Source organism: Canis lupus, chromosome 25 (genome assembly GCF_048164855.1).
Source record: "Canis lupus baileyi chromosome 25, mCanLup2.hap1, whole genome shotgun sequence".
Classification (NCBI taxonomy): Eukaryota; Metazoa; Chordata; class Mammalia; order Carnivora; family Canidae; genus Canis; species Canis lupus.
In genome coordinates this window covers 39062428-39075534 of record NC_132862.1, presented here as the reverse complement: position 1 = coordinate 39075534, position 13107 = coordinate 39062428, and the positions used below count along the sequence as shown (strand labels likewise).

The 13107-nt window shown below is 48.4% G+C and overlaps 2 long non-coding RNA genes across 2 annotated transcripts in view; one reads left to right on the top strand and one right to left on the bottom strand.

The window, feature by feature from the left end:
* Positions 1 to 8991, bottom strand: part of LOC140617595 (uncharacterized) — a 48500-nt gene extending 39509 nt beyond the window's left edge. Inside the window, exons 1-2 of the long non-coding RNA XR_012017788.1 lie at positions 8889 to 8991; positions 7068 to 7160 (exon numbers count right to left, since the gene is read on the bottom strand). This is a non-coding gene — a long non-coding RNA (uncharacterized lncRNA). The remainder of the gene's footprint in view (positions 1 to 7067; positions 7161 to 8888) is intronic.
* Positions 3639 to 7584, top strand: LOC140617594 (uncharacterized). Its single transcript, XR_012017787.1, has 3 exons — positions 3639 to 4037; positions 4337 to 4408; positions 6294 to 7584. It is a non-coding gene; the product is annotated as an uncharacterized lncRNA (long non-coding RNA).
* Positions 8992 to 13107: the final 4116 nt, after the last annotated feature.

Here is a 13107-nt window from a genome sequence, read left to right as displayed (position 1 = left end):
GAGGGAGAAGTAGGCTCCCTGAATGGAGCCTGATATAGGACTGGAGCCCAGGACCCTGAAATCATGACCTGAGCCAAAGGTAGACGCTCAACTACTGAGCCACCCAAGCACCCCTTTTCTTGACTCTTTGCATTGGTTTCTACACATTAGATAAAACAGCCTTCACTTCTAGTCTTGAAGGATTGGTATCATGTAGGAGGAGATGAACCTTATTGTTCAGTCCATCCTGAGCCCTTAGTTGTCTCTCAAAACTACGTGATTGTTAAGCCACCTTTTTTGTTCTTAGTGGCTCCCAGCAGTTTAGCATGTACCAAGACCTGTCAGTGTCCCAGAGGGGAGGATCTTATCACTTAAATGCAAGCTTATTAGAAGCTGGACCCTTAGGCAGTAGCTTTTAAAGTAGGCAAATAGATCTCCTTCAGAGAAAGACTGAGAAATGAATATTTTTATCTGCTCCCTCTGAGCCCTAGGACAATAGCTGGTTAAGAACTGTTTCTTTTGTGTGGGAAATATCAGAAAGGGAGACAGAACGTAAAGACTGCTAACTCTGGGAAACAAACTAGGGGTGGTAGAAGGGGAGGAGGGCGGGGGGTGGGAGTGAATGGGTGACGGGCACTGGGTGTTATTCTGTATGTTACTAAATTGAACACCAATAAAATAATAATAATAATAATAATAATAATAATAATAATAATAATAATAAAAAGAACTGTTTCTTTTTGGGACGCCTGGGTGGCTCAGTTGGTTTAGCATCCAACTCTTGATTTTGGCTTAGATCATGATCTTGGGGGTCCTCGAATTGAATCCCACATCACGCTCCATGCTCAGCAGGGAGTCTGCTTGAGGATTCTCTCCCTCTCCCTCCACCCCTCTTCTCTCTCCAAAATTAATATATTTTTTTAAAAGAACAATTTTCTTTCTTTCTTTCTTCTTTCTTTCTTTCTTTCTTTTTTCTTTTCTTTTCTTTTCTTTTCTTTACTTTACTTTTCTTTTCTTTCTTTTCTTTTCTTTTGCCACAATCCTGTGAGATCCACAAACACAAGCTTTGCTAGCCACCAGAGCCAAGTGATCAAGGGCTGCATCCTCTAACTAGCAGCTGCAAAAGCCAGAGCACCAAACAGGTGCACAAGCTCTCCCAAGGAGATATAGGTTACCTGGAGTAGGCCAGAAGGTGAACATGGAGAAAACTCTGCCAGCCTCCCCACATCTGCTTTCTGGGAGGATCACAAGTTAGCCCCTAGATGTGTGTTAAATTAGAAGGCTGCCCCTTAGGCAGCAAATTTTAAAGTATGCAAACATGCCTCTTTCTGGGAAATACAGAGGTAGACATTTCTGTCTGCTCTCTCTACTCTGAGTCCTGGAGGGCATCTCATTAAGAACCATTTCTTTGTTTGCTATACCCTTGTGGGTCCTGTAGATACAAGCCCCATTGTTTTTCCTAGCTAGGTATTTGGGGACCCTGGCCCTCAAGTGGAAATCTTAAAAGTTAGGGCATAAGATACTGGGTCCATGCCTTTGCTCCTCAAGAGAAATTGGGAGTTGTGAATTCTTTCCCAACTGTATGTTGCTATGCCATGGTAGGGGTAAGGGTTATGGCAAGATTGTGTCCCAGACTTTCCTACCCATTTTGAGGTGGGTATTTTCTCATCCATCCAATGTATAGAAGTCACTGATTTGATTCCTGGATTTCTTTCAGAGGAAACTGCTCCAAGTGTAGCTATAGATTAGGTGAGTCCATGGGAGGAGGTGAATTTGGGAGCCTCCTATGTTGCCATCTTGGACCAGACAATACCTGGTTGTTTTTAATACAGTCTGTTACACTGCATTAAATTTCACCAGTGTGGAATTGATTCTAAAATATCCACTTTAAAGACTCTTAGGAGAGGGGCCACTGGGTGGCTCAGTGGTTGAGCATCTGCCTTTGGGCTCAAGTCATGATCCCAGGGTCCTGAGATTAAGTCCTGCATCAGACTCCCCACAGGGAGCCTGCTTCTCCCTCTGCCTGAGTCTCTGCCTCTCTGTGTATGTCTTTCATGATTTTTTTTTTTAAAGACTCCTAGGAGCAACATTTGTTGCATTTATTAGGAGTTTTTGTTTTCCTTATCAACAGTCCATGAGATCAGATATACTAAGGAAACAGGAGGAGATTTGGCTACTTTGAGCAAGGGGAACAGAGGAAGTCTGTACTGGGTTAGAGGGTTCAGTGGGGTTCAGTGGGGCCTAAAAGCTGGTGTGAGAGACCCTAAAATGTAGGTCAGACACAGGAAAGGAAGCAAGAAGAGCAAGAAGACGTCATGGCAAACCACTTCCCCCTTGCTCACTCTGCTCCAAACACACTGTTGTGTCTTATAGGTGCCAGGCAGAGTCCAGATATAGAGCCCTTGCTCTGGCTCTTCCTTTTATGTATATCACTCTCTCCTTCCAGTAGCTGCCTAGATCCTCACCACTCCTTCAGGTCTGCTCAAATATCAACTTCTGTCTCACTCTCTTTTTTTAAAGATTTTTAATTTTTTATTTATTTTTAAAAAGATTTTATTTATTTATGAGAGACACACAGAGACAGACAGAGACATAGGCAGAGGGAGAACCAGGCTCCCTTTGGAAAGCTTGATATGGGACTCAATCCCAGGACTCTGGGATCACGCCTGAGCCAAAGGCAGATGCTCAACCACTGAGCCACCCAGGCATCCCTAAGATTTTTTGTTATTTATTTGACAGACAGAGTAAGAGACAGAGAGATCGTGAGCAGGTGGGAAGGGTAGAGGGAGAAGCAGACTCCTTGCTGAGTAGAAAACCCAATGGGAAGGCTCAATCCTAGGACCCTAGGATCATGACCTGAGCCAAAGGCAGACACTTAACTGACTGAGCCACCCAGGTGCCCAAATGTCAACTTCTCAGTAACGCTCACCCCAAATACCCTACATAAAATTTCAATAACACCTGCCCCAGCACCTTTTATCTCCTTTATCCTGCTCCCTCTTTTTTAAAAAGATTTATTCATTTATTTGAGAGAGAGATGGGGGATGGGGAGGGCAGAGGGAGAAGGAGAGAGAAACCCAAGCAGACTCTGTGCTGAGTGTGGACCCTGACTTGGGGTTCAATCCCACATCCTTGAGATCAGATCTGAGCTGAAACCAAGAATCAGATGCTTAACCAACTGTGCCACCCAGGCACCTCTCCTTATCCTGCTCTTTTTATTTTTCTATGGCATTCATCATCTTCAACATTATACATACATATAATTTATTGTCTGTCTCTCTGCCTGAGGGGGATCTTTGTCTATTTCATTCATTAATATATCCCAAGCACCTAGAATTGTGCCTGGAACACAGTAGGCACTCAGGAAACAATCACTAGGGGCACCTGGGGGCTCAGTCAATTAAGCATCTGCCTTTGGCTCAGGTCATGTCCCAGAGTCCTGGGATGGAGCCCTGCATTGAGCCCCACATCAGGTTCCCTGCTCAGCAGGGAGCATGCTTCTCCCTCTTCCTCTGCCCCTCCCCCTACTAGGGCTCTCTCTCTCTCTCTCTCTCTCTCTGTAAAATAAATAAAATCTTAAAAAAAAAAAAAAACAAGGAAACATTCACTGAATGGTGAACAAATTTATACACCAGATATTTAGATATTTAAGACACCAGACCCTATGCCACCCATGTTTACACAATGAAGACAGACACAGTCCTTGAATTTATGAAAATTACTGTAAAGCGTGTTATCTGATGAAACTAAGACACGTAGAGAAATGAATGACTAGATAACGTGCTCACCTTGCTAGAAAGTGTGGCCTCTTTACAGATAGACATTTTAATCCAGAGGAATGGCCCTCTGATTTAAGGATTTTAGCCTGGCTATTTCTGAGCAAGACAGTCATCTGGGTATGTCTCAAATTACACAGAGGAGACTACCACACCCACACAGCCACCCTGCCAGAGCCCTGACCACAAAGGAGTCCTGAGACTACCACCTACCTTCCTCATTGTTGAGACATTCTCTGTATCTGCCAAGATCTCAGCAAACCAGAAATGCATCCAAAGAGGGTAACTGTGAAGAGTTTAATGCAGGGGCTAACCATAGAGGGCCAGGCAGGGTTGAAGGAAACCATTGAGGGATGGTAAAGCACTCTGGGGCTGGCAAGAGCTGGAAGCCACTGCCCCTCCGAGGTATGGAGAAGCACGGGGAAGGGAGCAGGAGCCAGCCAGGCCTGGAGCTTCAGAGGAGGGCTACCTAATAGGAACTGGGGCATTCAGGAGAGGAATAAAGCCACTGCCCATCAGCAGCCCAGTGGTAAGTGAGCCAGGGGGATGAGTGCCCATCCCATTCTCCTCTCATCCTCCAGGTCCTGAGGCGCCTCCCATGGGCTGACGAGAAGCCAGAGGGCAGAGGAACCCACTAGAGGAGATCCACAGTGGTAAAGCTTCTGGGGTGCAGAGCAAGTGGAGAAGGGTGGGGAGCAGGTATGGAGGGGCAAACGGAATATCTATCATACTCTCTTTGTCTTCCTTTGGTCAGGCTGGGAAACTGAAGCACAAGCAGCTAAACCTGGGGAATCTGTACTCCATATGAGGCACGGGCTTGAGGCTTTAGAGTAGTGAGGAAAAGGCACAACACACATTATTCAGTCCTGAGAAGAAAGCAAACAGCTGTGTGCTTTTCTGAGCATCACCACAGCAACCACTGCACTGCCTTCCAGACCTAAGCCCTGGGAATGGCTGGAAGTCACTTTTTCCATCACCCACCCATTCCATTCCTGTCCCTCTTTCCTTCCTCCTCAGTTCCAGAGTAACTTCCCTTGTTGCATCCATTCCCAAAGAGAGTTTTTAAGAGAACAATGGATGGCAGCTCTGGGAGGGATGGGGGGCACTGGGGGGGGGACTTTGGGTTGGGACAAATGATGTTATGTTGGGAGGAAATAACAATGAGGTGGCACAGGGGGTGACAGAGAACCCAGTGTGAAGGAGAGCTGGTTATGGGGGAGTTATCTATGAGGGGTGACCTGGCAACCTAACATGTTTAAACTGTTGTCAATAAGCAACTTTTACTGTGTTGGCAACATAAACACGTATCAAACTGTGGCTGCCCTGCCTCTGCACCCTGCCGGTGAGATGGGAGGAAGGAGGCTTTCATTCATCCTTCCTTGTCAGTGCACCGAAAATGATTACCAGTGAGCAGCAGGTTCTAGAGGGGCATGGCAACAGGTCTCCCTTCAGAGACTACTAGAAGAAGGATGTGCCTTTTTGCTTAAAAAAAGGAAGGGAAGGAACCATAGCCTTGTCTGACAACTGCTTATGACACCCTTTTGTGACGCTGGTGCCTAAGAGGCCTCCATGTCTAGGTCAATCCTGCTGAGCTTCGTTACTATAGAAATCAGGGCAACAAGGGGTGGCCTGTAAATGCAATACTTCTCCCTCAGGCCTCTCCTCACCCCAGCTCTGCATCTCTCACAGCATATTTCCCTGCATCCTCCCCTCCCTCCATCCAATTCCAACCTGTCCTTCTAGACTTGGCTGGTTGTAATTCTTTATCTACATCAAGGATTTAAGCTCTGGTCATTAATGCTACACTCTCTCTGAAATTCCAAAGCATGCAGTGGTTATAGTACTGAGTTTTCACCCACCATTACCCACTTCTTTTTTGATGTGGATTGCCTGACTTGCTAACAAAAAGTCTAGAACCCTTTCACATCTAATTCCATTCCTGGTACACAGGGTAGGCTCTCAGTGCACTCCAATTCAATGAGGACAAGAGGCAAACTTCTAGGATATACCATTAATATCAGCTGCTGACAACATGAGTATTCCCTATGAAAGGGTATATATTACCCCTTACTCTGCCAACCAGGTATGAGAAAGCTCAGTTTATCCAACTCAATGAATACAGATGACATTGGCATCATGATTGACTTGTAGTTACCAAAGCACACCTTTGTAGACTATCTCATTTGAACTACACAGAAACTTTGTGACCATTTGACAGATACAGAATTTGAGGGTCGGAGAGGTTAAGTAATATGACTCAGGACACATAATTAGTTCAACACACAGGTCCCTAGTCTCCTAGCCTAACACCTACTATAGTATGTGCACCTAGGATCCGGTTTAACACTTAGTATCCAGGGGCGTCTGAGTGGCTCAGTCAGTTAAGTGTCTGACTCTCAATCTCAGCTCAGGTCATGATCTCAGGGTTGTGAGATGGAGCCCCACATCAGGCTCTGCACTGGGAGTCGAGCCTGCTTAAGATTCTCTCTCTCTCTCTCTGCCCCTTCTCACCCTCTGTTTCTCTCAAAAACAAAAAAGGCAGAGATGGACAATATTACACCCAGTATCCAAAGACAAGCAAAAAAAGGCTATCAAGCTGGGAGCTGACAGATACAACTCTACTCCAGATTGGAATACAACACTGAAAGAGAGAGATAAACAATGTGACCCAGGAGGAGGGAAAGTCATCACTCTGCCCAACTCACATGTCTTGATAACACAATCTACTGGAAATTGGGGGAAAGAAGACAAATATGAAGATTCACTAAGGTCTTTGGGCTGCCAGCATGTTGGTCTGAGCTCTCAGAGCCCAAGGGTCCCAACCCCAGCTGAGAAGCTCAGAGGCATGACCGCCCTGCCCAGGACCTGCAAGAAGTGAACCCCACTATGTGGGTGAAAAGGCTGGTGCCTGGTAAAGAAACAAATCCTATAAACCGAAGCAGAGGCCCAGAGAGGTTGAGAAGGGACAGGACTCCAAAGGAGTGATACAGATGCTTCCATTGAAAGAATCTGGGACACTGCTCAAAGTCAGTTGCAAAAAAAATGGGTTTGGAAGATGAGGGAATGGGGTCACTGGGCATTAAGGAGGGCACGTGATGTGATGGGCACTAGGTATGATATGCAACTGATGAACTGCTGAGCTCTACATGGGAAACTAATGATATATTGGCTAATTGAGTTTAAATTTTAAATTTTTCTTAAAGAAAAATGAAAATAAAAAAGAAGAAATTGGGCAAACAGGGCTACACAAGAAAATTGTAGGAGCCGTCTCGTAAAATTACAGGTTCCTAGCGCCACCTTGACACTACTCACTCGGTCGTTGGAGCCGTGGTTTTCGATCTCAGCTGCACACCAGAATCGTCCCTATTGCCCAGGCTGACTCCTGGGTGTATCCAGTGGGAGTCCCTAGAGGGAAGAACCCAGGCTTTCTTCAAGTCCTGAAGGATACTCATCGAGCAGCAGCGTACGACCAAGTTTGAGAATCTCTGCTCTCCCATGGGTGAGGGGTCTGTGTGCTTATCATGCTCCCTAACTGATTCTAATGGGCCTTGAGTCCACCTCACTCTGCTGGCAAGTATTTGGGAAACTCTGCTAAAGGTAACTTCGCTTAAAGCCACAGCGTGGCCTACGAAACCAGCAGGGCTAATGGTGGCGGCCAGAGGCCAGGTCCTGGGACAACACGGATGATCAGCAGTGGGACAGGAGAGCCCCGCGCCCCGCCCCGCCTCCTGCGCTCGCTCTCCCGGCGCCGTCCTCCACCTGCAGCCGGGACCCAGGGGCGCCTATTCCCTCCCGCTTCCTGGGAGCAGGGCTGCGCGGGGCTGTCCCGGGGAGCAGGGCAGGCTCTGGGCAGGCGCCGGGACCCCGGGCGGCCCAGGCCGGGCCCCCTTCTTGGAGCAGGTGCCCCCGGGGGCCGAGGACCCCGCGCCGCAGGGCCCAGGCGAGCACCCGCGCCTCCCTCCCGAAGCTCTGGCCCCGGCCCCGCCCCGGAGCCCCGGGCCGCACCCCGCGGGAGCCCCGAGAGCGCCGGGCCGAGCACAGGGGGCACCGGCCGGGGGCGGCAGCTGACTCCTCCTCCCACCGCCGCGGTGAGTCACCCGCGGGAGCCGCCGCCCCCCGCCGCGGGCTCTGGTCCCGGAGGCCGGCCCGGGGCGCCCCCTCGCGGCCACACGGGGAGGTGCCGCCCGCGTCTCGCCCCTGCCACGCTCCCGCCGCCCGCCCCGCCCGCGCGCGCGCTCTCTCTCCCTCTCTCTCTCTCTCTCTCTCTCTCTCTCTCTCTCTCTCTCTCGCCCTCTCTTTTTCTCTCTCCTTCTTGCCGCTGGGCAGGGACCTCTCTCCTCCCCTGTCTCTTCTTCCTCTCATTTTCTATCTCTCCTCTTTCTCTCTCATCTCTCATTCTCTCACAGTGCATTGTCGTTTCAAAAGATGAGTTTGGGGGCCCCCGGGGGGCTCAGCGGTTGAGCATCCACCTTCTGTCAGGGCGTGACCCGGGGTCCCGGCATCGAGTCCCACATCAGCTCCCCCATGGAGCCTGCTTCTCCCTCTGCCTGTGTCTCTGCCTCTCTCTCTGCATCTCTCTGTGTCTCTCATGAATAAATAAATAAAATCTTAAAAAAAAAAAAAAAGATGAATTTCTGCACCCTCTCGGGGACCCCAAGCCAATGCCACATTGGAGCAGGAAGCGGAGAGGTCCTCCCCACCCACCCCAACCTCCAAGAGGAAAGACCAGACCCTTAGCTTCCAGGGAGAAGACCAATGACCTAGGCTACCACCTACCACTCCTATTCACCTCTGTCCCCACATGGGATGTGGGCCCAGAGAACAGTGAGCCTGTCTGTCTGGCTAACCCCCACCCCCACCCTCACTCCCCCACTCTGCCAATGCAAATCGCAGGATTTTCACCCAGTAGACCCTCCATGAAAATGTACCAAATGAATGAATGGGTGAGGGAGTTTGGAGGTCAGGGGAAGGGGCAGGCAAAAGAAAGCAGGGGTCCCCACCCACTCCTCCAGCTACACTTATTCCTAGAAATCTCACAAGACTTCCTCATCAATGGGCCGCCTCCTCCTGCTTCATCCCCAAGGAACTGAAGCACTACCGGGAGCAGCCCCCCTCCCCCAATTGCCCACTCACCATGTCAAGCCCAGGGGGATCCCACGCCTGGCCCCCAGGGTCCTGAGCGCCAGCCCTCAGCCTGACACAACTACCCATTTCCCCTTCCTGATGGAGTCTGGTCATCAAACAGCAAAGAATTCTCTGGAGATGAACAGGGGACTGATGATAGAGGCCAGCCTTTACTCATTACGTGTACCAAACATCTTGCTAAGCCTTTTACGTGCTTTATTTTATTTACATTTTAAATAAATAAATTTTATTAAAGCCACCTGGTGGAAGTAGGTGCTCTTATGTGTCCATCCTCAAAGAAAGAGATAAAGAGTTAATAGCATAATGACAATTTGTAGAGAACTTAATTATTTAGGCAACACTTTCATTTAATTCCACAACAATCCAAGGAATGAAGGATCATTCCCCTGCTTTACAGATCAGCCAACAGGACAGGTCTTTAAAAAAGTAAATGATTTATTCAAGGTCACACAGCTCCAGCCCTCGGACACTGAGCCTTGGTGCTTTTTCCATCACTTCTTCCTACCTCCAAGCAACAAAAGTGACTCACTCTCTTAATGCACTCCACATCCAGATTCCAGCACCCATGAGTAATGTACTCTGCTGGTAGCTTTTGCATAAAAAACAAACCTAAACAGGGGCACCTGGGTGTCTCAGTCTATTAAGGGGCTGACTTGATTTGGGCCCAGGTCATGTTCTCAGGGTCATGAGATCCAGCCACACATCCAACTGCCTGCTCAGCGTGAAGTCTGCTTGTCCCTCTTCCTTTCCCCCTGAGTCCCCATTCATTCTCTCTCTCTCTCTCTCTCTCTCTCTCTGTCTCAAGTAAATAAATAAATAAAATATTTGGGGGTGGGGGCGGGAAACTAAACAAATCGTCCTGCTAAGGACCCAGTTCCTGGGGACCAGGATTTCTTTTTCTCTGTTATATTCCCTGTCACCTCTGCAATGCCTAGAACAGTCTACATATCTGAGGCTCTGTAGAATTATGTGGAATGAATTAAGTCTCTACACCAGATGAGGCCAAACAGCCCCTAGCAGACTTCAAAAAAATTGGAAGATAGCAAAATGAAGCATTGGGAAGTGGGGGACAATTCTGCTCCCAAACGTCTCCAGGAAGAAAGGACACTTTCTAGGGCTCTGTCAGCTGCCAGTCTTCATGCCTCATGCCCTGTCAAGGTCAGAATTTTCTTCTTCAGATCTAGCCTTGAACATGCTCTCGCTCACATTCCCCACATACTTTAGGGGCCAGAAGTGAGGTTGGTGGCCTTCTGGCTTTTCATGGCTGCTTCCAGAAGTTATGTCCCAACAACCACCCCTGACATCCCTTATAAACATCCTTGAAGAATTTGGGCATCCAGCTCTAGTACCCTGTCCTCCCTCTTGCTGTCATCTGGCCTCCTGGCCACTCCCTTCCCTTCCTTGAAGACTTAGCTCCTGGTCCGCATCTAGTTCTCCACCCATCTCCTCCAGTTCCTTCAGGCAGCCTCAACATCCACACATATGACCTGTTATCCTGGGCCTCTTCCTTCCTGATGACAATCCTCCCCCTTCAACTTCCCATTACTGAGCCATACCTTGGATCTTATCATGTACCTGAAACTGCCCCGCCTCCCCAGGCACCTGTCCCATCATCCCAGTTCCGGTCACCTGCTCAAGGACTTCCTGTAAACCAGTCCTTTGGTGTCATAGAGATTTCCAGCCTGTCGCCCCTCCTCTGGCTTTTCTTCCCTCCCCACCAGCAGACGGTTAATGGATCGTCATTGGTCACTCCCTTGCACAAATCCTCAATCCCCTTTCCTCCCTCACATCATAATCACCTAACAAAATCTCAGCCCCAGATGAACTTCTCCAGGCCACACAGTCAAGCTTTGCTGGAGAGCACACATCAATCAGGCAGATGACATTGCTATGATCTCTTGCTTACCACCCTCCAGCGGACCCCAGTGGCAGCCAGCGATCCTAAGACATTTCTTTCTTTTTTCTTTTTTTTAAGATTTTATTTATTTATTCATGAGAGACACACACAGAGAGAGAGAGGCAGAGACACAGGGAGAGGGAGAAGCAGGCTCCATGTAGGGAGCCCGATGTGGGACTCGATCCTGGGTCTCCAGGATCACACCCCAGGCTGCAGGCGGCGCTAAACCGCTGCGCCACCAGGGCTGCCCCCTAAGACATTTCTGAAGCAAGCTTTCTCTCCCACTCTCCTTGTCCCACAAAACTGTTCTTGGCCCCCTGTCCCTCCCAAATTTCACCTGACAGCTTTCTTCTCACTTCTCCAGAACACAGAGCCATCACACAAGAGCTTTCCCAACTTTCTATGACCAAATTCACCCACCTACACCAGACCCCATCTCCTTTCCTCTCCTGACACCCCAGAGAATGGGTCCCTTCTCCCAGAGACCAATAGTCCACAGGAGCCCTGGATCCCATCCTCTCGACTTCTCCTCTTACCCCACTCTGCCACCCCCATCATTCCCTCCAACACTGACTGAGCCCCAATTTTCTTTATTTTTTACTTTTATTGAAGTACAGTTGACACACATTATATTAGTTTCAGGTGTACAACATGTAATCCTACATTTCTATACATTATGAAATGCTCACTACCATAAGCATAGTTACCATCTATCACCATACAAAGTTATAATATTATTGCTTATGTTCCCTATGCTGTTCACCCCCATGATTTATTTATTTTATAATTAGAAGTTTGTACCTCTTAATCCCCTTCATATGCTCCACCCATTCTCCACATCTTCCCCTCTGGCAACCACCAGTTTGCCCTCTGTATTTATGAGTCTGTTTCTCCTTTTTTGTTTATTTGTTTTGTTTTTAAGATTCCATATATCGGGGGCACCTGGGTGGCTCAGTTAGTTAAGTGTCTGCCTTTTGGCTCCGGGTCCTGAGATCAAGCCCCACACTGGGCACTGTGCTCAACAGGGAGACTTATTCTCCCTCTCCTTCTCCCTTTGTTCTCTCTCTCTCTCTCTCTCTCTCTCACATGTGCATGTGCGACATGCTCAAATAAACAAATAAAATCTTAAAAAAGAAAGATTCCACATGTAAGTGAGATCATATGGTACTTGCCTTTCTGTCTGATTTATTTCACTTAGCATAACACCCTCTAGGCCCATGCCAATGTCATTGCAAATGGCAAGATATCATTCTTTTTTATGGCTGAGTAATATCCCATTGTCTATCTACCACACCTTTATCCAGTTCATCTTTCAATGGACACTTAGGTTGTTTCCTTATCTTGGCCATTGTAAATAATGCTGCAGTAGACATGGGATGCCTATATATCTTTTTGAATTAGTGTTTTCATTTTCTTTGAGTAAATACCCAACAGTGGAATTATGGGATCATAATGCTATTTCTATTTTTAAACTTTTAAGGAACTTTCATACTGTTTTCCATAGTGGAATGCATTTTAAAAGCCAAAACAACTACCAAAAACTCTGTTCTTTTTCCATATCCCTCTTGCTCAGGACTGCCCATTTCTCTGTCCATCTTTAGAGCCTAACTTCTCTTTTTTTTTTTTTTTTTCTTAAAGGTTTTATTTATTTATTCATGAGACAGACAGAGAGAGAGAGAGAGAGAGAGAGAGGCAGAGACACAGGCAGGGGGAGAAGCAGGCTCCATGCAGGGAGCCTGACGTGGGACTGGATCCCGGGTCTCCAGGATCATGCCCTGGGCCAAAGACGGCGCCAAACTGCGGAGCCACCTGGGCTGCCCTAGAGCCTAAACTCTTTTTTTTTTTTTTTAGATTTTATTTATTTATTCTTGAGAGACACAGAGAAAGAGAGGCAGAGACAATGGCAGAGGGAGAAGCAGGCTCCATGCAGGGATTCTGATGTGGGACTCGATCCCAGGCCTCCAGGATCATGCCCTGGGCCGAAGGCAGTGCCAAACCGCTGAGCCACCCAAGGATCCCAGAGCCTAACTTCTTGATAGCACTGTCTGCATGCTCGCACACCTGTTCTCCCTTCTGCTGGCCTCTGCCCCTAGCTTGGGCTGGAACTGCTCTAGTCCATGTGACCAACAGATCCATGTGGCCCAGGCCAGGGGGACACTGCTTCTCTGCCTTCTCACTGTTGTCAGGTTTAATCTGATCAATCGAGAGGCCAGGCAAAAGTTGGTCTAGACAGGCTTTTAATGGGATGCACTCTGGGGCAGGGTTCCCTGGCTCGCAGGGGGCCGGGGGGGGGGGGGGGGGGGGGGCGGG